Below are 24,095 nucleotides of genomic sequence, written 5' to 3'. Positions count from 1 at the left end.
CCAAGACACAAACCTAACACGAACCCTAGACCGAACCCTAACACCAAACCCAACAACAACCCTAAGCACAAACCTCAGGTTTATACTGAACGTGCACACAAAAGCAGCGCGAAACGTAACCCTAACTCCAAACCTTACTCTAACCCTAACCCTAACCCTGACACTGAGTTAGCCTTCACATCATTGGTTTCTGAGAAATGGATCTGGTCCCCATGGGACTATACCTTTTTTTAGGTTAAAACGGCATTGTTGAATGTATCTCACCTTCTTCTTGCTGAGAAATTCTGTGAACGGGTTTGTAGAACTGAGCGACATTCTGGCTCCATTCATTTGGATACACGTCTTACGTGAGTGAAAACTACCATTTTCATAGAAAACTCAACAATTGTTATACAAATCCCTTAACTTGTACTGTTTTGAAAGCTAAGGGACTGATTCAATCCATTCACTTCCATGCGCTTTGTGGACGGAAAGTCCTTACTTCAGGGAACACTATCCTTAACCTAACCTAAAACTAACACTAGCAATCCCTGTAAATGTACAACGACCTCCAAACCAACGACCGACACAAACCAACGCCAAGCTTCTCACCAATCTTACTCACACCCTAAGCAGAATCCAAATCCTAACCCTAGCCTAAGCTGAACTCTGACCCACAAGCAACCACTAATACAGGCCAAACCTAAACACTGAACCTAACTCTGAGCCTAATATGAACATGAACATAACCTGTCTCAAAAAACAAGTAATATTAACATCTGCACGCATTTCTAAGCATTTTTCATAGAAAACACCACTGCAAACTAATGTTACCCACTAAAATAGGGGACCAGTCTCTACATGTACTTTGAGAGCTCATTGACTTAACCAACTCCATTCCCTTTCAATCAATTTTGTTGGAGAAAAGAAGCATTTCTGCGGAGCACTCACCTACAGCAATGGAAACCATTACTTAAACAGGTTTGGAAAACTCAGCATCATCCTTCTTCCATTCACTGGCATAAGACTTTTTTACCAAAACTGCAATATTTCAGAGGACCCTCTCTTTCACTTAACTTAACTCTGACACTAATGGAGACACAAACACTAACAGAAACCACACCAGCACAAATCCCAACTTCCAAAACCAGTCCAATAATCGACCCAATTTCTGACTTCAACCCAAACCCTCACACGAAATCTAACCCTAAACCTATCCCTAAGCCTAGACCCAACCCTTCCTTCAACCCTAATCCAAAAACTAACCTCAAACCCAACACCAATCCTAAAGTCAACCCTGAAACTTACAGCAACCCTACACCCAAACACACACCTAAATTTAACCCTAACACCAACCCTAACCCTAACCCTAACACTTAACCTACCCCAAATCCTAGCCCCAACCCTACCATTAAACCAAGCCCAAACCCTAATCACAAATCCCACAACAACACTAAATGCAACACTCAAATTTATAACAAATGCACACCAAACTGCAGCCCTAAACTTCACCCTAATCCCAATCCTGATGCAAACCCTAACCCTAACCCAAATCCTACCACCAACCTTGACCCGAAAACTAACCCCAGGTCCAATGCCAACCCCAAACACAGCACTCAACATTTTACCAACCCTACACTAAACCACAAGCCTAAACTTGGCCCTAACACCAACACTAAGCCTAACCTAACCCTAATGCTAACCCTAACCCTAAACCTAGACCCAACCATACCATGAACCCTAGCCCGAACCCTAACACCAAACCCAACGCCAACCCTAAGCACAAGCCTCAGCTTTACACCGACCCTGAACCCAAATGCAGTGTGAAACGTAACCCTAAACCCAACCCTGACTCTAATCCTAACCCTAACCCCAACCTTGACATGGAGATAGCCTTTACATCATTGGTTTCAGAAACTGAGAAACCTGGTCCCCACACCACCATACCTTTTTCTAGGTTAAAACAGCATTGTCGAACATATCTCACTTTCTTCTTGCTGAGAAATTCTGTGAATGGGTTTGTAGAACTGAGCGACATTCTGGCTCCATTCATTTGGATACACGTCTTGCGTGAAAACTAGCATTTTCACAGAAAACTCAACAATTGCTATACAAATCCCTTACCTAATACTGTTTTGAAAGCTAAGGGACTGATTCGATCCATTCACTTCCATGTGCTTTGTGGGCTGAAATTCTTTCTTCAGGAAACACTATCCTTAACCTAACCTAAACCTAACACTAGTACTCCCCGTAAATGTACAATCACCTCCAAACCAACAACCGACACAAACCAACGTCAAACTTCTCACCAATCTTACTCACCCCCTAAGCAGAATCCAAATCCTAACCCTAGCTTAAGCCGAACTCTAACCCACAACCAACCACTAATGCTGACTGAACCTTAACCCTGAACCTAAGCCTGAGCCTAACACGAACATGAACATAACTGGTCTCACAAACCAAGTAATTCTAATATCTGCACACATTTCCAAGCATTTTTCATGGAAAACACCACTGTAAACTAATCTTGCCCACTAAAATAGGGGATCAGTCTCTACAAGTGTTTTGAGAGCTCATTGACTTACCAGCTCCATTCACTTTCAAGCAGTTTTGTCAGAGAAAAATGGCATTTCTGCGGAGCACTCACCTACAGCAATGGAATCCATTATCCTAAACAGGTTTGGAAAACCTAGTATCATCCTGGTTCCATTCACTGGCATAAGATTTTTTTACCAAAACTCCAATATTTCAGAGGACCCTCTCTTTCACTTAAGTCTGACGCTAACGCGGCCACAAACACAAACAGAAACCAAAACACCAACGAACCCATACTAGCACAGATCCCAACCTCGAAACCCGGTCCGAAAATCGACCCGATGCCTGATTTCAACCCACACCCTCAAATGAAATCTAACCCTAAATCTAACCCTAAATCTAACCCTAGACCCAACCCTACCTCCAACCCTAACCCGAAACTAACTGCTATTATGAGCTATGTTTAACAGGAAAATATCAGCAACACCACAGCAATTGCAGGGGTAAATAATGGGACAAGAGATGAGAGTTAAAGAAGGTTTAGCTTTCTTATTTGGTGAGGGTTTGTTTATAGTTTGTCTTTCTCTTGGGAACAATGAAATTGTCTAATATGGAGAGTGTTGCTGGAGTGCGGACTTTGGGCGTTACACATGATGCCTAATGAATGCAGTTTACTGAAGGATGCACTGACTTGAAGTGGTTTGGCAAATGATAGTGTATACATATGATTGCATATTGTGCTGCTACAAAAAGGAACAAAGTCAAGAGGTATGCAATAATGTGAATGAAGCTGTGGAACATTTGTTGAGACAAAATAAGCCAGAAATGAAAGAACTATTATTGTATGTCCCCTTTAGAAAATCCTTATAAGAAAATAGAGGGCAAAATTCTAAGTTCCTGAAATCTGTTCTACAACTAATTGTTGTGCTGTGCTTTGACATTTATTTCTTTTTTTGTACATATATTCTTTTTCCCATAAAAGAAAAAATAAGTCAATTGTGCTGATAAAAAAAAAATATTTATTCCTTCTAGCTTCCTATGTTCTGGAGCACCTAGAAGGAAAAAACTGAGATGATGGTATGGTAGTCCATGATGAATTGTGGGATCTGTCCTGTAAACACTTGTTGACAAGTGCTTTGAAAATCATTGCTTTTTTCTTTTTTTAGTTTGTATATATGTCATATTATACAATTTTAAAAGTTTAAAGAAAAGATAGGAGCATATTTACAGTTGGCCAAGATGGTGGCATAAGACACTCAAGTTGCTGCTACTCAACAAAATTTTTGAACAACTGTCAAAATGTGGAAGAGACACCTTACCCAAAATTCTGAAAACATTTAAAGACTTGCATTAACTAAATATGGAATAAGGAAAACAGCATGCTAAAGTAGAACTGCCAAGCAAGAAGTTCATATTTGGTGAGACTGTCTTTCAAAACGGAGGGGCAGGTGTAGATATTCTTGGAAAATCAAAAGCTGAAAGAGTTTACCACCAGACCTGCCCTATAAACAATGGTAAAGGGAGTTCTTAAGATTAAAAGGAAAGGAAATAGTGGATTGAAGTGGCATAAAGAAATGAAGACTACCAGTAAAGGTATCCACGTGGTAAATATAAAAGCCAATATTCTTGTATTGTATTATTTCCTTTGGTATTTAACACCAGTTATTCCTTCCTACAGGTTCTAAGATGAAAATGTATAAAAACTAGTGATAAGTATATGGTTTTTGACATACAGTATGTAGAAATATAATTTGTAATCTTTTCCAAAAAGAAGGTGGAGGGTGGAGGAGTATAAAAATATTTGTGCATATATGCTATCAAAGTTAAGAGGGTCTCAAATAAAAGGCTATTGTTATATATTCAGGATGTTAGATTTAAGTCCCATAATAATCACAAAGAAAATATATGAAGAAATATATAATAAATAAGTGTAAAAGAACTCAAAATCACACACAATGTTAAATCAAATAAATATGAAGATTGATGGACAAAAAGGTGACTTGTATATATCAAAATGGTAAAAGGAAGTCTTGTATTATCTGTAGTCACTTTAAATGTAAATGTATTAAACTCTCCAGTTGAAAAACAGAGATGGGCATAGTAGATTAAAAAAAAAAAAGCGCAGCCCAATATGCTGTTTAAAAGAGACTCACCTTAAATTCAAATGCATAATTAGTTTCAAAAATAAAACGTGGATATGTGCAATGTAAATAAACAGAAAAGAGCTGGGTAACTATACTAATATCAGATAAAATAGGTTTTAAGTCAAAATTTGTTTCACGGGACAAAGAAATAACTATATATTGATAAAAGGGTCAATTCAGCAAGAAGGTATAATTATAACTATACACCGTCCTAGTAGTAGAGCCCCAAAATATATGCAGCAAATACCGGTAGATTTGAAGGGAGAGATAGACAAGTCTACAATAGTAGTGGGAGAATTCAATGTTCCTATTTCAATAATGAAAAGAACGTCTGGACTTGAGAACAATAAGAAATAAAAGATCTGACAGATACATATAGAGCACTTCACCCAACAGCAGCAGGATACAAATTCTTCTTATGCATCATTATCCAAGATTGACTATATGTTAATGTTAGGTCATAAAATGCATCTCATTATATTTAAATAAACTGAAATCATACAGTGTGTCTTCTTTTACTACAATGGAATAAAACTGGAAATGAACAGAGGGAGAACTGAGACATTCACATATAGGTAGAAATTAAACAAGGCACTCAGATAAAAAATACCTTCAATAAGAAATCACATGGGATATTAGGAACTATCTGTAGTGAATAAAAAAAAAGACATAACAAAAGTTATGGGATGTAGCAATAGTAGTGCTGAAAGGGAAACCTGTAACCCTTAATACCTGCAATAAAAAAGAAAACAGATCTGAAATCAGAGACCTAACCTCACAACAGTAGAATCTAGAAAAAGAAGACCAAACTAAACTGATGCATGTAAAAGGATAGCGATAGAAAGATCAGAATGGAGATAAATGAAATAGAGAATGAATGGGGGAAAAATCAATAGAATCAATGAAATAAAAAATTGACTCTTTGAAAAGATCACTAAAATTGACAAAACTTTAGCTAGACTGACAAAGAAAAAAGAGAGAAGACGCAAATAATTGAAATCAGAAATGGAAGGAGGCATTGCTACTGAACCCACAGAAATAAAAAAGTATTATAAGAAAATACTATTAAAATGGTATGCCAACACAGTAGATAAATTATATGAAATGGACAAATTCCCAGAAACACAAACTACATACACTGACTCAAGAAGATATAGAAGATCTCAATTGACCAATAAAATGTAAAGAGATTGAATTTGCAGCAAAAATCCTCCCAACAAAAAAAATGCATGAACATATGGCTTCACTGGTGAATTTTACCAAATATTCCAAGAATAATTAACACTAATCCTCTCCAATTGTACCAAAAAATTGAAGAGTAGGACTTACTCCACGATCCATTCTATGAGGCCATCATACTCATACCAAAGCCAGATAAAAGTATTGCAACAGACTTATCTAACTGTGGGCTTGTGATCAGCTCTGAGAGCACCATGGCTACTGTGCTTTACTTCCATGCTCTCACAGACACCGTCCGCCAGTGGATGCTCCTCCCTGGACCCTGTGCAAGAGCCTACAGTATCCTGGGGATCCAGAGTACAAATGAGAGCACAGGGGTGAGCCAGCAGCCTGGCATTTAGATGCTGGCATGAAATAGGTGCACATGAGGGAACTTAGCCTGCTCTACTTTTACATCACCTTCGAAAAGCATATATTTGAGAAGTTACAAGCAATCACTGATGAGGAGAATTAGATATGCTTGATTTGGTTTATGGCCTAATAGACACATCATGATTGGGCTGTCAAATCTGTGTGACAAAGTCTGTGGATAATGTGATTGTTTGAGTATCTGATGCCAACAATACAATTATAGGAGAAAAACTCCTAGAGTACATAGGAATATTTCAATGAAAATTTACCTATTTCTATAATTATTTTTAATGTAATTAAATGAGAAAGTAGATGAATGGATTTATTATTATGACTAGCTTTTTTATTTAATTCATCTTGTGTAACTACTGAATTTTGCAGTTTGGAAAGTATGCTATCTTTATTTTGGTTAAATTATAAAAATGTCAATAAATATTAGGAAATAGTTAATATGATGAAACAATATATTTTGCCTTGCATTTGTTTAGTGACTGTCACAAAACATTTTCATATAAATCTTATATCTGCATACCTATAAGGTAAATTAAAAAGTTGTTATTATCCCTATTTGATCTGGGAGAAGACAGAGATCTAAAATGTCTTGCTAAGGCCAGACCACTAATTAGATAATCTGGTGTTAGAACCAAATCTTGTCACAAGTTAAATGGTCAAACTGAAATTAGAAATTTTATGACTATCTTACTTAGAATAGTAATTAAATATGAATGTGTATGGAAAATATTTAATTGCTCAGTGAATAATTTCAATACAGTTATTAAATTAATTTCAGACAATATTGACATAAAAATATTTCAAAATTTGATTCATTGAGAAGTATAAATCTAAACGTATTAATTATAATACTATGAAATAAGTTGATCTCTGCTCTGACAATACAGGAAGAACAAACTAAATATTAGATATCTTTATTTTTTATATTCTATGTAGAATGATCTATATTTGTAATGTTTTAAAAAGAGTGCTGAATTGTAAATCTCTGACTGAAGTAGAATGGGAATTTTATTAATTTGATCTTTTCTGTCCTGAGCCAGAAAATGTTGCTGCATTGCACAGCTCCAGTAGACACCATTCTCTTAAACCAAGATTAACTTTATTTGTCAGTCATAGAAGTGAGGGAAGGGTTTTCCGTACCATGGATTACCAATTACAAATATAAAATATTTGTATCCTTATTTTTATGAAAATTAAATCTGTATAAGTCAACTAAGGGGTGCACAGTTTGGATTTTGAATTACAGTAAAACCAGGACTAATTGTAGGATCAGAACAAATCAGTGAAAAAAAATGTGAACTTTAAAACAACTGAATTAGCTTCCAGTACGTCATTTTTACAAATGTTTGCATGACCATTTTTATAAATATATATTGAGTACCATATTTGATATAAGATACTATATTATACCCATTGGGGAATGCAGGGCTAAAAAAGAGAAGCAATATATTCAGGCAGCGCACCTTTAATCAGCAACAGATAGAATTTATGCACAAGTAATTTGCTTGAACTAAACCAATTTGCCAAATAAGGGTTCTTTCAAAGTAATTAGTATGTAAATTGTGATTAGGAAGAATATGGGGCTTCCAATGTCATCAGCTGTTTAATATCTATTGTGTTCCTTCTATGTAGAGAACTTCAAAGTAATGCGCTCTCTTAAGTAGCTTCAATAATCTCCTTGTATTGTCACACAGATTACTCCTTTCTAGAGCTATGTGTTTTTAGATTTCAAATTAGAAAAGTTCAAATTAATGAAGTTGAACTGATTACCAAAATAAAGCCTACTAAACTTATAAAAGGTACTACTAGAAAAGAAAATTACAGATCAATACCCCTTTATGAATATAGATGCAAAAATCCTCAACAAAATAATAGCAAACTGAATCCAGTAATACATTAAAGGAATTAAACACCATGATGAAAAATGTTATCGTCTTCTTTTCTTGGAAAGTTAATCATTTACCATTTGCAGATGACATGATTATATAGATGGAAATTCTGAAAAATCCACAATAAATCTACTAGAACAAATAAACAATTTCAGAAAAATGGCATGGTTCAAGATCAAAATGCAAAATCATTAGTGATTATGTATATACTAATGAACTATCTAAAGTAGAAATCAGAAAAAAAATGTTTCCCGTTATAATAACAACTAAAAGAATCAAATATCTAGGAATAAATTTAAGCAAGTATACAATGGATTTACATTCAAAATATTAAAAACCATTCCTGAAAGAAATCAAAGATGAAAATAAAAGAATGGACATTCTGTGTTTATGGATAAGAATAAATATCATTTAGATGTCACTTCTACAAAAAACTATCCTCAAATTCAATGCAATCCCAACAAAATTCCAATAGCTATCTTTACAAAAATTAAAAAGTTAATCATCAAATTTAAATTTATGTATAAGGACCGGGAATAGCCAAAATCATCTTGAAAAAGAAGAATGAAGTTGGAGTAAACATTTTCCCTCTTAAATACTTATTACAAACTATAGTTATCAAAAGAGTGTAGTACTGGCACAGGGCAGACACATAGACTAATGGAATCAAATTGAGACTTCAAAAATACACCTTCACATCCATAGTCAATTGATTTTTGATAAGGGTGCCAAGTATACTCAAAATGAGAAAGAACAGTCTTTCAAAAATAATGCAGAAAAAATTGCGTATACATTTGCAAAAATAATGAAGATGTATTCTTTCCTTATACCATAACAAAAGTGAAATAAAAATTGATCAAATATCCAAATATCAGAATCATAATGAAAAACTCCTAGAAGAAAACTTAGGGAAGGGCCATGTTAGGCAATGGTTTCTTAGACTTTACACCAAAAGCATGAGCAACAAGAAATAATAGATAAATGAAGCTTCATCAAAATTTAAAATTTTTGTACATCAAAGGACTTCCTTTGAAAGTAAAAGGATAACCTATAGAATAAGAGAATATATTTGGGAATCAGAAATTCAATAGAGGTTTAATACCCACAATACATAAAAAATCCTACAACACAACAACAGACAACCAAATTTAAAAAATGAACAAAAGTTTTGCACAGACACGTCTTCAAAGAAGACATACCAATTTCCAAAAATCTGTGAAGAAATTCTTAGCATTGTTATTCATTAAGGAAATGAAATCATTTTGCACCCACTAGAATGCTTAATATTAAAAGTTTTTGAGAAGATGTGGAGATATAAGAGCACTCATTCATTGTTGGTGGGAATGTGAAATGGTCTAGTTGCTGAAGAAAGCAGTTTGGCTGTTCCTCAGAAAGTTAAGTGTAGGATTAACATATGACCTGGCCAACCCACTCTTCTGGGCATATAAAAAAGTTTGAAAGTAGGGACTCTAACGAGATATTTGCACAATGATGTCCATAATTTCATAGCAGCATTATTCACAATTATCAAAAGATGAAAGCAATGCAACAGATGACCAATGACTGAATGGATCAACATAAAGTGTGTATATATATATATATATATAGACACAAACACACACACAGTGGAATATTATTCAGCTGTGAAAAAGGAATTAAGCTCTGATATATGAGATAACACGGATGAACCTTGAAGACATCATGTTGAATGAAATAAATCAGACACAAAAGTACAAATATTGTATAATCTCAATGATATGAAGTAATTAGTATGAGCAAATTCATAGAGTCAGAAACTACAATACAGGTTACCAGGGGCTATGTTGGGTTTAGGGAATGGGGAGTTGATTAATTGGCATAAAGTTTCTGTTTAGGGTAATGGAAAAGATTTAGCAATGGGTGATGCTAATGATAGCTCAACATTTTGAATGTTATTGACAACAATGAATTATATATTTGAACGTAGTTTAAGGGGAAATTTTAGGTTGTAGATATATATATACATTAATAGAATAAAAATTTTAAACCATAAGCATGTACAAACAAAACAGTGTACTATGGGCTACTGTTACTAGTACAATGGTAATCATGTTCAACCAATTGTAACAAAATTACTACACTAATGCAAATTGTTAATAATAAGGAAAACCGCATGTGATGGTTTGTACATGGGAACCTTATATTCTCTGCATGATTTTCTGTAAACCTTCAACTTCCCTAAAAAATAAAAACAATAGATATGATAAAGGAAAAAAACATTTTTCTTTGTAAAGTGTGGTAGCAGAAAAATATTAATATGTACTGAAGTTAGGAGGATTTTCATTTCTGATTCTCAAAATCCCAGTAAATATTGGAAAAACACAGAACAGGGAAAAATAGTCAGACACTATTAATCTCCTCAATCAGCTATGGGCTGTTCCAATCAAAAACAAATGCTAGTGGATGCACATATGTTTTCAGGAATTCACATGTCAAATTATAGTATCTGTAAAATGCTTAGAATTATGTCTGTACATATTGTAAGTCATATAAAAATTAACTGTATTAATAAAAATAACTGAAAATGTATTAAACTTAGATGAAGTACATTTTGCATTGTTCAATGAATTAAATGATATCTATTTTAAGAATAAAATAATTGGCAACAAGAACCTTAATTGTTTTACTGACTCTAAAGTTGCTATCACACTAGGGGAGCCAGAAAATGGCCTATTTAATATCTGAAATAATACTCCATACAACAAAAGGATTTTATGTAGAAAGAAAAGTCACTAATGCTCTATTGTCCAATTTTCTAGTCTCATTCTTTGATATGACATATTTACATTCCTACGAGCAACTCTGCACCCACATACCTTTTGCCTTTAATCATAAATGAACAATCTCTACTCTAAAGCCATATAGCCAGATCCTATCTCCTCCAACCTATGCCAAGACAACACTCTGTTTGTTAACCTTTTACCTGCTAGATAATCTACTCTTTCCTATGTCCTAAAATAGACATGCCAACATTTAAACATATTGCTATTTCTCCCATTTTAAACAAACATACACAATTTTTTGATCCATTTGTTTTACCAGTCCCATTTTTTTTTTGCTGTTCTTTGTAGCAGTATTCCCCATGAGTTGTCTAGAAATAGTTTCCAAATCCTCTTGGAAACTGACTCAATCTAGTTTTGAAACTCTTTCTGACTTACCTCCATAATGCTCAATCCAATCAACTTTCAGGCCTTCTCTAACTTGACATATCACCAACATTTAATAAGTGGATGATTCTCTTGTCTTTGATTGTGTACTGTCTTGGTTTTCCTTCAGTCTCACATATCCCCTCTTTTCAATTCTAATTTCTATTGCTGGTTCCTCCTCTTACCCTCTTCTTTTTGTAGTGCTCATATGTTCAGGCATTGGCCAACTTCTTTTTACTCTGAATATACCCTTCTTTGCTGATTTCATCCAGGCTCTATGATCCAAATTTATATCTCCAGTTCTAACCTATTTTCTGAATTCCAAGCTCGTATATCTTTATACTTGACATTTTCACTTTGATACTTATTATGTATCTCAAACTAAAATGCCTAAATCTGAACTCCTGCTCACCATCCACAAACCTGCTTTACCCATGATTTTCTCTTAACATACTTAATGGCATAATCTTGGACTTATTGTTGATTTCATTTTAAAATTGTATCCAGTATTCCATATATCAGAAAATTTCCTTGAAATATATGCAAGATCTAACCATGTGTTAAAACTTTCTACCCTATTTTGTCACCTTCATCTGTGCCTGGATTACTGCAATACCTCATCATAGGATATTAACCTTTCCTGGCTATTCTTAACTTGTTGCCAAGGTGATCCTTACATGATTAAAAATTAAAATAGATATTCCTTATTGACACAAGACATGCCATTCAGAGTAAATGTCAATTCCAGGACCTGTGTTCTTAACCACTAGATTGGATTGCCTCCAATGGCATCACTTCTCATCTTAGATTGAGAGAGAAACACAACAAAACATTGCATATTTCTCTGGCCTTATTTCCTTCATTGTCCTCTTTTTCTCCAACTCATCTTCAGCTACATGGCTTCCTTTCACTTCCCAGAAAACATCAAGAAATTTCTTCCTCAGGCATTTTGCATTTGTTTTTATCTCTACCTGGAATTATCTTCCCCAGATGTGTGCCATGTACCCTCATATTCATGATACCTCTGTCAAATATCAAAATGTTAAAGAGGCCATCCCTGCTCATCCTGTGCAGAAGAGAAAAATACCTCTCCCTCTGTAAACCTCTCTCCTGCCCTTTTGTACACTTTTCTGCTTCATATAATTATTTGTTACATTTTTCTTTTAATAGGAAAAGAATCAAAATCAGGTAATGAGATACTAACTAATTTAAATTTTCTAATATTTCTTTTGCTTTCTCAGTTATAACCAGAGTCCAAAAACTTCAGGATATTATTTCAAATTAACTAAGATATTGCATGAAATGATTGAACTTTTGTATGAATAAAAATATGATGGTTAAGTATATTGCTAATCATTTCAGACAACATAACAAAAGAAATGAAAGCAGAATAAAACACTAGTAAAAGCTCATTAGGAATGAGGACATAAATGTTAAACTACTATATATATATATATATATATATATGGAATTTTAAATGACCATATTCAATATTTTCTCATCAAAGTAACATACAATATAAAGAAAAATTGATTTCTGCACAAGTGTGTGCATGCAAATAGGCACCCAGGCACACATGTGCAATAAGGGTCTCAATTTAGTACATGTTAAACATTTTAGAGTTAAAACTTCCCATTAATTCCCTGATATCTATCTGCATTAGGTGATACATTAAAATATATGTGTGTGTGTGTGTATATATATAGTTTATTTTATATATATATAGTTTATTTTTCCTGCTTTTTAAGTGTGAAACCCATAGAATACTGTTTGAGTCTTTTGACTAAATGCATACAGGAGGAGGAAAAAAGCAGCAGCTTTGATAAAGGCAACTATAATTCTTGGTATTCAGTGTTACTTCAAGGACACTGTACTAAGATACCAGAGACGACAACAGGGAGAAAGTGTAATCTCCCAGTATCTGCCACAACAGAGTGAAGTGCTCTGTTATCTGTGGGGGCTGGAGAAAAACCAGTGTTTTTTATCACAATTTGAGTATCACAGCTTTGGGAGGACCTATGACCACATCCCACATGGGAAGAAGTTATAGAAGCAATGGCTGAATACCCGCAGCAGATGCTACTGCTCAGCAGAGGAACTTTAAGTGAGCAAAACCATTGGGGTCACAGGCTTGTACTTGAACACAAAGGAGAAACCTACTGAAAATTATGAGGGATTGGGGAAGAGGAGGTTTAGGATGAGGGAAGCGTATGGTTTGATGAATGTTGATTTTTTAGGTATTGCTCCGGTGGCAGTAAAATAAAAAAATTAAATTAAAATTAAAATCAATGTTTATGTAGCTGGGAATGTTACCGATGTTTGGTGGGCTCATATCATGTTTTGATTGCAAATATGTATTTATATACAGAGAAAAAAATGACAATAGATTATTATATTTCTTATTTGTTTTTTAAAACCTATAAATTTGATATAAATGCAAAGTGTATAAGGACAATATTTTACAACTTCTTTCAAAACCTGTGCATTTCTATTGACATTTGAAATGCAATCCCAACTACATTTAGTTTTAAGAAAGAATAAGGAGAAAAATACTTTCAAAAATATGAACGCAAAACACTGAGAAGGACAAAGAGCATGAACAGAGACATGGATTTTAGAAAAAAAAAGTTACTTCATAAATGACTAAATCCCTTTCAGGTTGAATTCCACAGTCTATCAGCCATTCTTCCTGTTGCCCTCCCTCTAATCTTCTTTCTCTTTCTTCAAGTATTTGTTCTTTGAAACGGTTTTTACATTTAAAATCTAATGCTACAAAAACAGAAATAAAAGTCATCAAAATTCTACTTTTGAGAAATAAGCTTTGTGTTCTCCAGTGTACACATTTCTTGCATTCCCTTTTGGTTCTGCCAATGGAATGTAGGTAAACCCATGAAATTGTGTTACAGAAAATTATTAACTATAACCCAACTCCCATTCCTACAGTCCTAGATGTTACCTCACACAAACTTCAATTTGAACACTCTTTGTCAAGATCAATATTAAGCAAAATAAATTTAAAAAAAAAATCTGATTGTAGCAAGGGAAAGCATGGACAGAAAATCAAGGGTGTGATAAGAGACTACAAGAACTGAGTGAAGGTTTCAGAATAAATAAAAACATGGCAGAAGCATAAACACTATCTCCCTGCTTGCTCAACTGATATTGAGAAAAGTAATGGCCAAAAAAAAAAAAAATCAAAGAAGCTCTGTTATGTGTAAAAGAATGCATGACCATAGTTTTAGAAATGATATTGACTAATTTCATCCTTTGAAGAAACTAAGTTGAGAGAGGGGTTGGGGAGGGACTGGAGAGGAAGATAAGGAAAATAACAGATTATTCTTTTATAGCTACAGTTTGTCTACAAAAATCACAAAGTAGGAAGGGAAATGTGGTAAAGGTATTTACTGACCGTCAAATTTTAGAGATTTAAAACCAGATCAATAAGAATAGAGGCAGACAAGAAGTGCTATAAAAGGCTTACTGCTTCTCAATAGAAAACAACTGAAAATTGTTTTTAATTATAATTCTATATGTAATATACTCTAAATAATAAATTATTAATAATGCATTTAAAATAAAAATGGCAAATAGAAGATAAAATTTCCAAAAATAAGTAGGTATTCTTTTAATGAAAGAAAGTATAGTGATATTGATACATTCTATTACTATTGAATTAATGGGCCTAACATGGATGTCACATTTACAAACTTTCTTGAGTAATGGTTAAGACACAGACACACATATAAATTCTTAAAACAGCTTTAAATCAATCACTGACTGAACTATATCATAAGATTATTTCCAATGCAGATAATAGCTGAGAATATTTCATTTTTATCTACATGGCAACATTTTATTCATCTGTGGGATGAAAATTGGATGGCCAATTTGAATGTCTACAGCCTCTCTGAGTATTTTCCCAATATTGTACCTTCTTAGACAAAATTAATACTCTACATAGAATACATTTAAAATAAAAGATTACTGAACAATTCATCCTTTATTCTAGAAATATTCTTTGAACACCTGCATGTGAATAAATACACTAAATTAATTTCAGAATGTGATTATTCCTATGAAGAAAATAATTTAGACTGCCATGATGAAGATTGAATGAGGACTACTCTAGATTAAATCCTCAAGTAAGATCTGAAAGGAGAAGATAATTAACTGAATCCTGAATATTAATCAATTAATCACTGAAAATCATTGCAGTGACAATTGTAGGAAGACTACTATTACTGTCTAATGGACATTTTTGGCATTACACAGTTTGTTCATATATAAAAATTTAAAGAAAATCTTGAACAATCCTATATTGTTCATAGATGATAAGATCAACCAATTTTCAAGGCCAAAGTTGTGCATGAGTCATTCCATTGGAATAATAGTATAACATGAGCTCGCACCAGGTGATGCGACCTTATGAAATGCCTCTCATATGTTCTCACTGAAGCAGTTGACAAATGAATTACCTCTCCCCTTTGAAATTTTTGTCATCTTGATGAAACGCTAGGCATGATAGATATTAAGATCTATAAATTGCATAGGAAGAATTAAATGACATCCTAAAGGAGTCTGAAAAAAATCAGAATCAGAGGACGGGTCTCTTTAAGGGTAAATTCAGCAGTTCAAATAAACAAATCCACCAAGCAACATAAAATGCATTCATCCTATAATTTGCATTTGCAAATAAAGAATTCTATGCAATGATATTTCAATATCTATGGAGTTGTGACTCAAGAAGGAAATCCATGATTGTGTGAGAGATAACAGATACAAGAATTAGGAAAATGAGAGAGACTTCAGCTGATGAAGTAAGAGTTTAATGTTTATCTTCAATCGTAGAAGAAAAAAATTAAGAATTACACTCACTGCACATGTAGAAAGCAGGTTCAAGTAGATTGGGCAAACAGATGTGAGCTAGATTAGAAAGGCATAATTGAAAGCTTAGATGGAATTCTATAGAGATAACAAATTAGGTACCAGATATCAAAATAGTGTCTTTGGAGTGAAGAGGACAAAAACTGTAGCATTAAATATACCATCATTTACAGCATTTTAAATGCCACATAGTAGGGCCAATGAAATGCTCCTGGAGAGGAAGTGACATTACATGGTTAGAATAGCTCACAGATATTCTGGAGGAAGTTATAGACACTGTTCTAGGGATTGTCATCAGCAGTGAGTGATTGAAGGCAAGAGTTCAGTTGGAGGAGAGAACAATATAGGCAAATATACAAATTTAGGAAAATATAGAATGTTTGTAGACTACAGTCTATCAGTACATTAATTTGACTGAAATGTTTGCTTTCCAGTTGGAGGAACAATTGTATAGAAAACTGGAATGACATATTGCGGGCATGTATCAGTCACTGGATACAAAACTGCACCAATTTTGTATTTAACTAATTTGATAAGCAATAAGGGAGCAGTGGTGGTTGTTGAGCAAGAGAATAACATGAAGAGAGCTTTGGTTTAGAGAAGATTAATTTAGCAGATGTGAGACTTTCTCTTTGAATATTTGTTATTAATGTCTCACTGCTTGTAATCAGCTATCATTGTTGATAGAGTATCATGTTCACTTTGACAAAATCTTTCTCTTGTTAGAAAGCATATTTTAAGATCTAAAAAAAAAATGTAGCATGTGCAGCATACTGTGTACTGATTTTGCTTCTGAATTACCTGCTTAGCATTGATTTGTCATTTAACAAAAGGTGAATGAAAGAAATTGAAAGTACGCAATATGGGCTGAAGATTTATGAAAACATGGTTTTACAAAGATCAGAATGATAAACATAGCACCTATCTGCATAAAATAGAAATCTTTATTAAAACATACAGGTATACCACTGTATATTTTATTTTGCTTTACTTTATTGTGCTTTGAGGATATTACCTTTTTTAACACATGAAAGGTTTGAGGCAACCCTATCAGTGCCATTTTTCCAACATCATGTACTCACTATGTTTCTCAGTATCACATTTTGCTAATTTTCACAATATTTCAAACTTCACTGCAGTTGTTTTGGGGTGCAACGAAGCACACCCATAAAAGACAGCAAAATTAATTGATAAATGTGTGTTCTGACTGCTCCACTGACCCACCATTCCCCCATCTCTCTCCCTTTCCTCAAGCCTCACTATTCCTTGATACACAAAATATTGAAATTAGGCCAATTAATAGCCCCACAATGTACTTTAAGTGATCTAGTGAAAGGAAGCGTTGCACAGGTCTTAAAAGAATAAAAAGCTAGGATGATTAAGCTTAGTGAGGAAGTGATGTCAAAAATCAAGATAGGCTGACACCAGGGCCTCTTCCACCAAACAGAACCAAGTTGTAAAAGCAAAGAAAAAGTTATTGAAGAAAATTAAAAGTGCCACTTCAGTGAACACATGAATAGACAACAAAGTGAGACAGCCTTACTGCTTATATAAAGTTTTAGTGGTCTGAATAGAAGATCAAACCAGCTACATATTCCCTTAAACCAAAGCTCAATGCAGAACAAGGCCCTAACTCTCCTCAATTCTATGAAGGCTGAAAAAGATGAGGAAGCTGCAGAAGATACATGTGTTAATTAGATTCAGTTGTCAACTTGGCCAGGTGAGCATACCTAGTCTTGTTGCTGCGGACTTAAGCCAATGGTACGTGAACCTCATCTGTTGCTAATTACATCTGCAGTCGGCTAGGAGGCGTGTCTGCTGCAATGAGTGACATTTGACTTAATTGGCTGGTGCTTAAATGAGAGATCACAATGTAGTACAGCTTGGCAGCTTGGCATTCCTCATCTCAGCACTTGCAGCTCAGCCCAGGCCTTTGGAGATGCAGAAAGAAGTCACCCCGGGGAAAAGTTGTTGGAACCCAGGGGCCTGGAGAGAAGACCAGCAGAGACCATCCTTTGCCTTCCATGTAAGAAAGAATCTCAGTGGAAAATTAGCTCCTTTTCCTCTGAAGAACTAACAAAATAAATTCCCTTTTATTAAAAGCCAATCTGTCTCTGGTGTGTTGCATTCCAGCAGCTAGCAAACTAGAACAATACATTTGAAGGTAGCTTATGTTGGTTCATGAAGTAAAAGGAAAGAAGCCATCTCTATAACATAAAAGTACAAAGTGAAGCAGCAAGTGCTGCTATAGAAGGTATAGCAAGTTATACACAAGATCTAGCTAAGATAATTGATGAAGGAGGCTATACTAAACAACAAAACTTCAATGAGACAAAGCAGTATACTATTGGAAGAAGATGACATCTACGTCTTTCATCGCTACAGATGAAAAGTCAATGCCTAGCTTCAAATCATCAAAGCACAGGGTGACTCTTTTTAGGACTCAATGTAGGTGACAGTAAGGTTAAGCCAATGCTTATTTACCATTTCAAAAATCCTAGAACCCATAAGAATTATGCTAAATCTATTCTCCTGTTTTTCTCTGACAAAAAACCTGAAGAATTGCATGTGTTTGCAACATGGTCTACTAAGTATCTTAGGCCCATTGTTGATACCTACTGCTCAGAAAAAAAAAGTTTCCTATCAAAATATTTCTTCTCATTGATAGTGCAGTTGGTAACCCAAGAGCTCTGATGGAGATTATTTCAGTTTGCTAAAGCTGCTGGAATACAATACACCAGAAATGGAATGGCTTTTAAAAGGGAGTTAATAAATTGCAAGTTACAAGTCTAAGGCCATGAAGATGTACAAATTAAGGCACCAAAAAGAGGTTATCTTCACTCAAGGAAAGCTGATGCCATCCATCATGGCATCATGTCAGCATGTCAGCTGGGATGTCATGTGGCTATGTGGCTGTCATCTCCTGGTCTCTTACTCCTGGGCTCCCTTGCTTTCAGCCTCTGCTTCCTGTAGCTTCCTCTCTAAGCACCTGTGGGCCTTCACTTAGTTCCTCTAGGACACAACTCTGGGTTCTGGTTTGCTTAGCAATTCATGGGAAGGTATATGGTGACGTTTGCTGAGCTCCACCTGTGTCTAGGTATCTGTTCTTAGTCAGCACTCCAAGCATCTCCAAATGTCTGTGTCTCTGTTAGCTCTGAAATGACAGTTCCACAAATGCCTGTTTCTCCAAAATGTTTCCCCTTTTAAAGGACTCTAGTAAACTAATCAAGACCCACTTTGAATGGGTGGAGTTACATCTTCATGTAATCAAAAGGCCACACCCACATTTGGACATACCGCATCTTTTGGGGGATAATCTAATCAAAGGTTTCTACCCTGCAATATTGAATCAGGATTAAAGGACATGACTTTTCTGGGTATACAACACTTGCAAACTAATTTAGAGACGTTCAATTACATTTATGTTGTTTCCATGCTTGCTAACACAACATCCATTCTGCAGCAATTTTTACTTTCAATTCCTATGATTTAAGAAATGCATTTCATAAGGCTATAATTGTCATAGGTAGTAGTAATTCCTCTGATGGATCTGGGAAAAGTCAATTGAAAACTGTCTGGAAAGGAATCATCATTCTAGATGCCATTCTAGAACATCATGAAGAACATTCACAGTTCATGGAAGGGGGTCAAAATATCAACATGAAGTGCTGTTAAAAAGCTGAAGGATAGTTTGCCACTTAGAAAAGAACTTGATAGCTTAAAAGATGAATTGTCACATCAATTGAAGCTCTCAGATATCAGGTGGCAGAGAAGCTGGGGGATTGCCCACCACTGTAGCCAGCTGCATAGTTTAGGCAGTTCAGCACAGCAGAACTTGAATATACTTAGAAATGCAAAAGGATTTACAATAATATTTACAGACCGTTCTGAAAGGAGTGCAATGGGCCATGTGATGCTAGGAACAATGGTTGTCCATCATCACTGGACAAAACTTTTTGAAAGATTGCCAAGTTATTTGGACCTTCAAAGGAGATTGATATGTCTGGAAGACCGAATAAGCTATCTTCTAGGTGGCATAGAAGAGTTGCAGCCAGTAATGACACTTGAAGAATATTACTCTCTTCTTGATATGTTCTATAATAGACTATTGAAAAGTAGAATACCTCTTCACCCTCGAAGTCTGTGTGGTGTAAAAATGATTGTTAACAGTGATAGATATGCTCCAAGTCTAGATGAACTTGGGCATTTTAACATCCCCACACTCTGTGATCCTGCCAGCCTCCAGTGGTTTATTCTCACCAAAGCCCAGCAGGCAAGAGAGAACATGAAAAGAAAGGAAGAGTTAAAGGTCCTTGGAAATAAATTGATACAGGCTTCAACAAAGAAATTTTCTCTGGAGAAGTTACATAAGGAGCCCGGCGTTTCTAGTATACAAATGGTGGGTTGTTCTAAGAGACCTCTGGAACACTCGCTACCTTATCTACAAGGGATGCACCTCTGTGTTTCACATTTTTATTCTGCCGTGCAAGATGGAGACCTTTGTATTCCTTGGAATTGGAAGAATGGAGATGCCATTAAATAACAGAAATCCATTTTTTTTAAAAAGAGAAACAAAAAAGTTAAATAACTTATTTAAATCTATAATTTGATAAACAGTATTATACATATTATAAAGAACCAAGTTTCTAATTGTAGACTTTTTTATAAAATTAATTCCTACTAGGAAACTTGTGTTAAAATAGGTTTTATCCCCAATTTTCTGATGTTTCTTATCTGATTGGCAAGATGAGGTAAAAGAAATGTATTTTTAGTGGTATATAAATGAAGGATTCTCCAAGATTAAAAGACATGTATTTTTATTTGAATGGCAGTTAATTCGGGGGCTGGCTAAGTATGTGTGTATAAGTATAAACAGGTCTCATGTTCAGTGTGGCTCTGAAGTAATGGAACTCATTTCCACATGTAACCTCAACATGTTACGTTATGGTTACATTTCCTGCCTGTACACACACACACAGATCAATGCGCAAAATGATGATTGATAGGTAGCAAAAATTAGATGACCAAATTTTACCTATGAAAAAGAGTACAAGGGAAAAAAGCAATTGAATAAATATATGATAAGCAGTCTGATACCCATTTATTAAAGATCATCAGTGACGAAGAATTCAGTTTTAAGCCCATAATTTTTCCTACTCATTCATTAAAATATAACTGTTGGTAGCATGGAATCAGCAGACAGTAAATTTTTTTGAAACACTTAATGAGGTAACTCATTTGCTTCCATGGGCAAACACTATACAGGAAAATCCTTGCCTGTTTCCCAGTGAGTTCTAGGAAGTGTAGGGTCAGGTGTAAAATGGTGCAGAACCCCTCTCTCCATCCCAACCATCCTATTCCTACCAAGGTTTGAAATCATTTCGCTTGCTTTGGCTTGGTTACCTGTCCTTGGTGACTCTCTGGACTGTCCTAGAGTCCATAACACAGCTTGAACCCGGTGGTTTATGTGTACACAGAAGCAAGCTGCTTTACCTCTAGATGACAGTACTTCTCTCTCTGCAAATATTTTCCCAAGTATAATATTTTTAACCAAATTCAAAGACTCTGCAGCTTGCTTCTCAAAAGAAGAAGGTAAATCCTGTTTTGGAACACAATTTTTATGACTCTTACTGCTGAAGAAATTGGAATTTTTCCTCGGTGAATTAGAAAAGGAGATGTTAAAATGTTTTTGAAGTATTTTTAAAATTAACTTTACCTAAAATACTAATTGTTTAAGCAATTTAAATTCAATTCAAAAGGAGTACTGATTTGTAGTTATTATAGCTTGTGCATATTAACCCTTTTAACCTGTACCTAACGACTGTCCTTAATTTTTATTTCTAATGTAGCATGTGCTTGTCTGTATAGATTTTCCAGAGCCAAATAACGGAATTGAAAAATTCCTTAAAAGTTATCTTAGAAAAATGTATTGGAAAATTAGGTTTCAATTATGCCATTTCTAAAATCAACTCCTGCAGAATCCTCAGTAATACGTTTGGAATTGGATCTTGTCTCAGAACTAATTGTCAATAATATAATGCCTACATCAATTACAACAACAGAAAATCAACATGAACAAGTGCTTGGAAGAAGTAGATTCCAATCTTCATGGATTGCTTTAAAGGGCTAAAGACTTCAGTTGCAGAAGTAACTACAGTGTGGTGGAGACAGCAAGAGAATAATGATTTGAAGTGGAGCCTGAAGATGCACTCCTGTAATTTCATGATTAAAATTTGAATGTATGAGCAGTTGCATGTTAGGGATGAGCAAATAAAGTGGTTTCTTGAGTTGGAATCTACTCCTGGTGATGATGCTGTGGACACTGATGAAATGACAACAAAGAATTTAGAATATTATGTAAACAGTTGAAACGCAGCAGGAGGGTTTGAGAGGATAGACTCCAATTTTGAAAGACGTTCTACTGTGGGTAAAACGCTATCAAACAGCATCCCATGCTACAGAGACATATTTTATGTTTGGAAGAGTCAGTTGGTGCAGTAAATTTTATTTTTATTTTATTTTAGGAAGTTGCCACAGCCACCCCAACCATCTGGAACCACCACACTTATCAGTCAACAGCTGTCAACATCAAGGCAAGACCCTCCACCATCAACATGATTAGAACTTTCTGAAGGCTTAGATGATGATGTGTATGTTATAATAATATAGTATTTTTAAATTAAGGTATGCATGTTCTTTTTCAGACATAACCCTCTGTCTTACTTATTAGCCTATAGTATAGTGTAAACATAACTTTTATAAACCCTGGGGAACCAAATAAATCATGTGATATGCTTTATTGTGATATTGTTTATCTTGGTGGTCTGGAACCTGCAATATCTCATACATCAAATTTGGTAAAATATCATTATGATAATTGGTCATAATCTGAGTGTATGTTTGCTTAATAGTTGGCCAAAGAGTATGATTATTTAGCAATACTAACTTGCATGTTAAAGCATGTCATTGACTGAAAAGAGAACTTAATTAAAATGTGTCTTGAAGAATGCAAACCTACTGTCTATAATGGAAAACAATATTAAATGTTATTATTTTGTATTAGTAGTCTCCACTTTTTGAGATTATGTACTAATAGGCATATGTGAGATTAAGAGACATTAAACCAGATCTGTGTTAAACCAATTTAAAACTCTTTAAAAATAAAATCTCTTGACACAAAATTATTTCCACCTTATTATGGAAATTTGATTAATTTCCACTTACTAGAACATTATGACTTCCCTGCAATGGCCAATATATTAGTGATGGACTAATAGTTAATCTATTAGTTATCATATATAAATTAGAAAAATAGTGAAAACCCAATGTTAAACTCATTACGGGGAAGAAGGTGTCTGAGACTGGAAAGCCTCATCTAAGGAAATTCAGAAAATTTTTAAGGGTTAAAATCTTAGGTTATTTTGGGGGGGCAGATCATCACAATCCATATTCTCCCAATTTTATGCATTGAGAATTTGACTTACAGAGCACTCAAAACATATATAATGCTACAGAAATAGAAATTAATGAAACCCATGGTAATATTTACTAGTCCCAGTTTATATTTTAAATCTTGCTTTCCTAAGTAGAGCAGCAAAAAGCAGAAAAAATAACCAGAATTACCTGTCAACAGATTTTATTACTTTCTATATTCATCACTTTGCTTCTAAATTTATCCTCAGCATGTATTAATTCACATAGTCAATTTCAGTATTGAATGAAGTAGCAGCATTGCATCATTATGCTTATCTAGGCATTGCAGCATAAGACAGAATGAAAACCAGCTGGAGCAAATATCCTGGACAAAAATGTCCTCTGGCACAGTCCTTGTGGAATAATGGCACTTGAGCTAAATAATATTTATCTAGACTATGTTT

At 34.6% G+C, this 24,095-nt stretch overlaps 1 pseudogene; it reads left to right on the top strand.

Annotated features, from left to right (window-relative positions):
- The first annotated feature begins 1,712 nt into the window (after positions 1-1,712).
- Positions 1,713-20,761, top strand: LOC143680539 (T-cell activation inhibitor, mitochondrial pseudogene; annotated as a pseudogene).
- The last annotated feature ends 3,334 nt before the right edge of the window (positions 20,762-24,095 follow it).

Source organism: Tamandua tetradactyla, chromosome 4 (genome assembly GCF_023851605.1).
Source record: "Tamandua tetradactyla isolate mTamTet1 chromosome 4, mTamTet1.pri, whole genome shotgun sequence".
NCBI classification, from domain to species: domain Eukaryota; kingdom Metazoa; phylum Chordata; class Mammalia; order Pilosa; family Myrmecophagidae; genus Tamandua; species Tamandua tetradactyla.
This window is presented reverse-complemented; position numbering and strand designations above follow the sequence as displayed.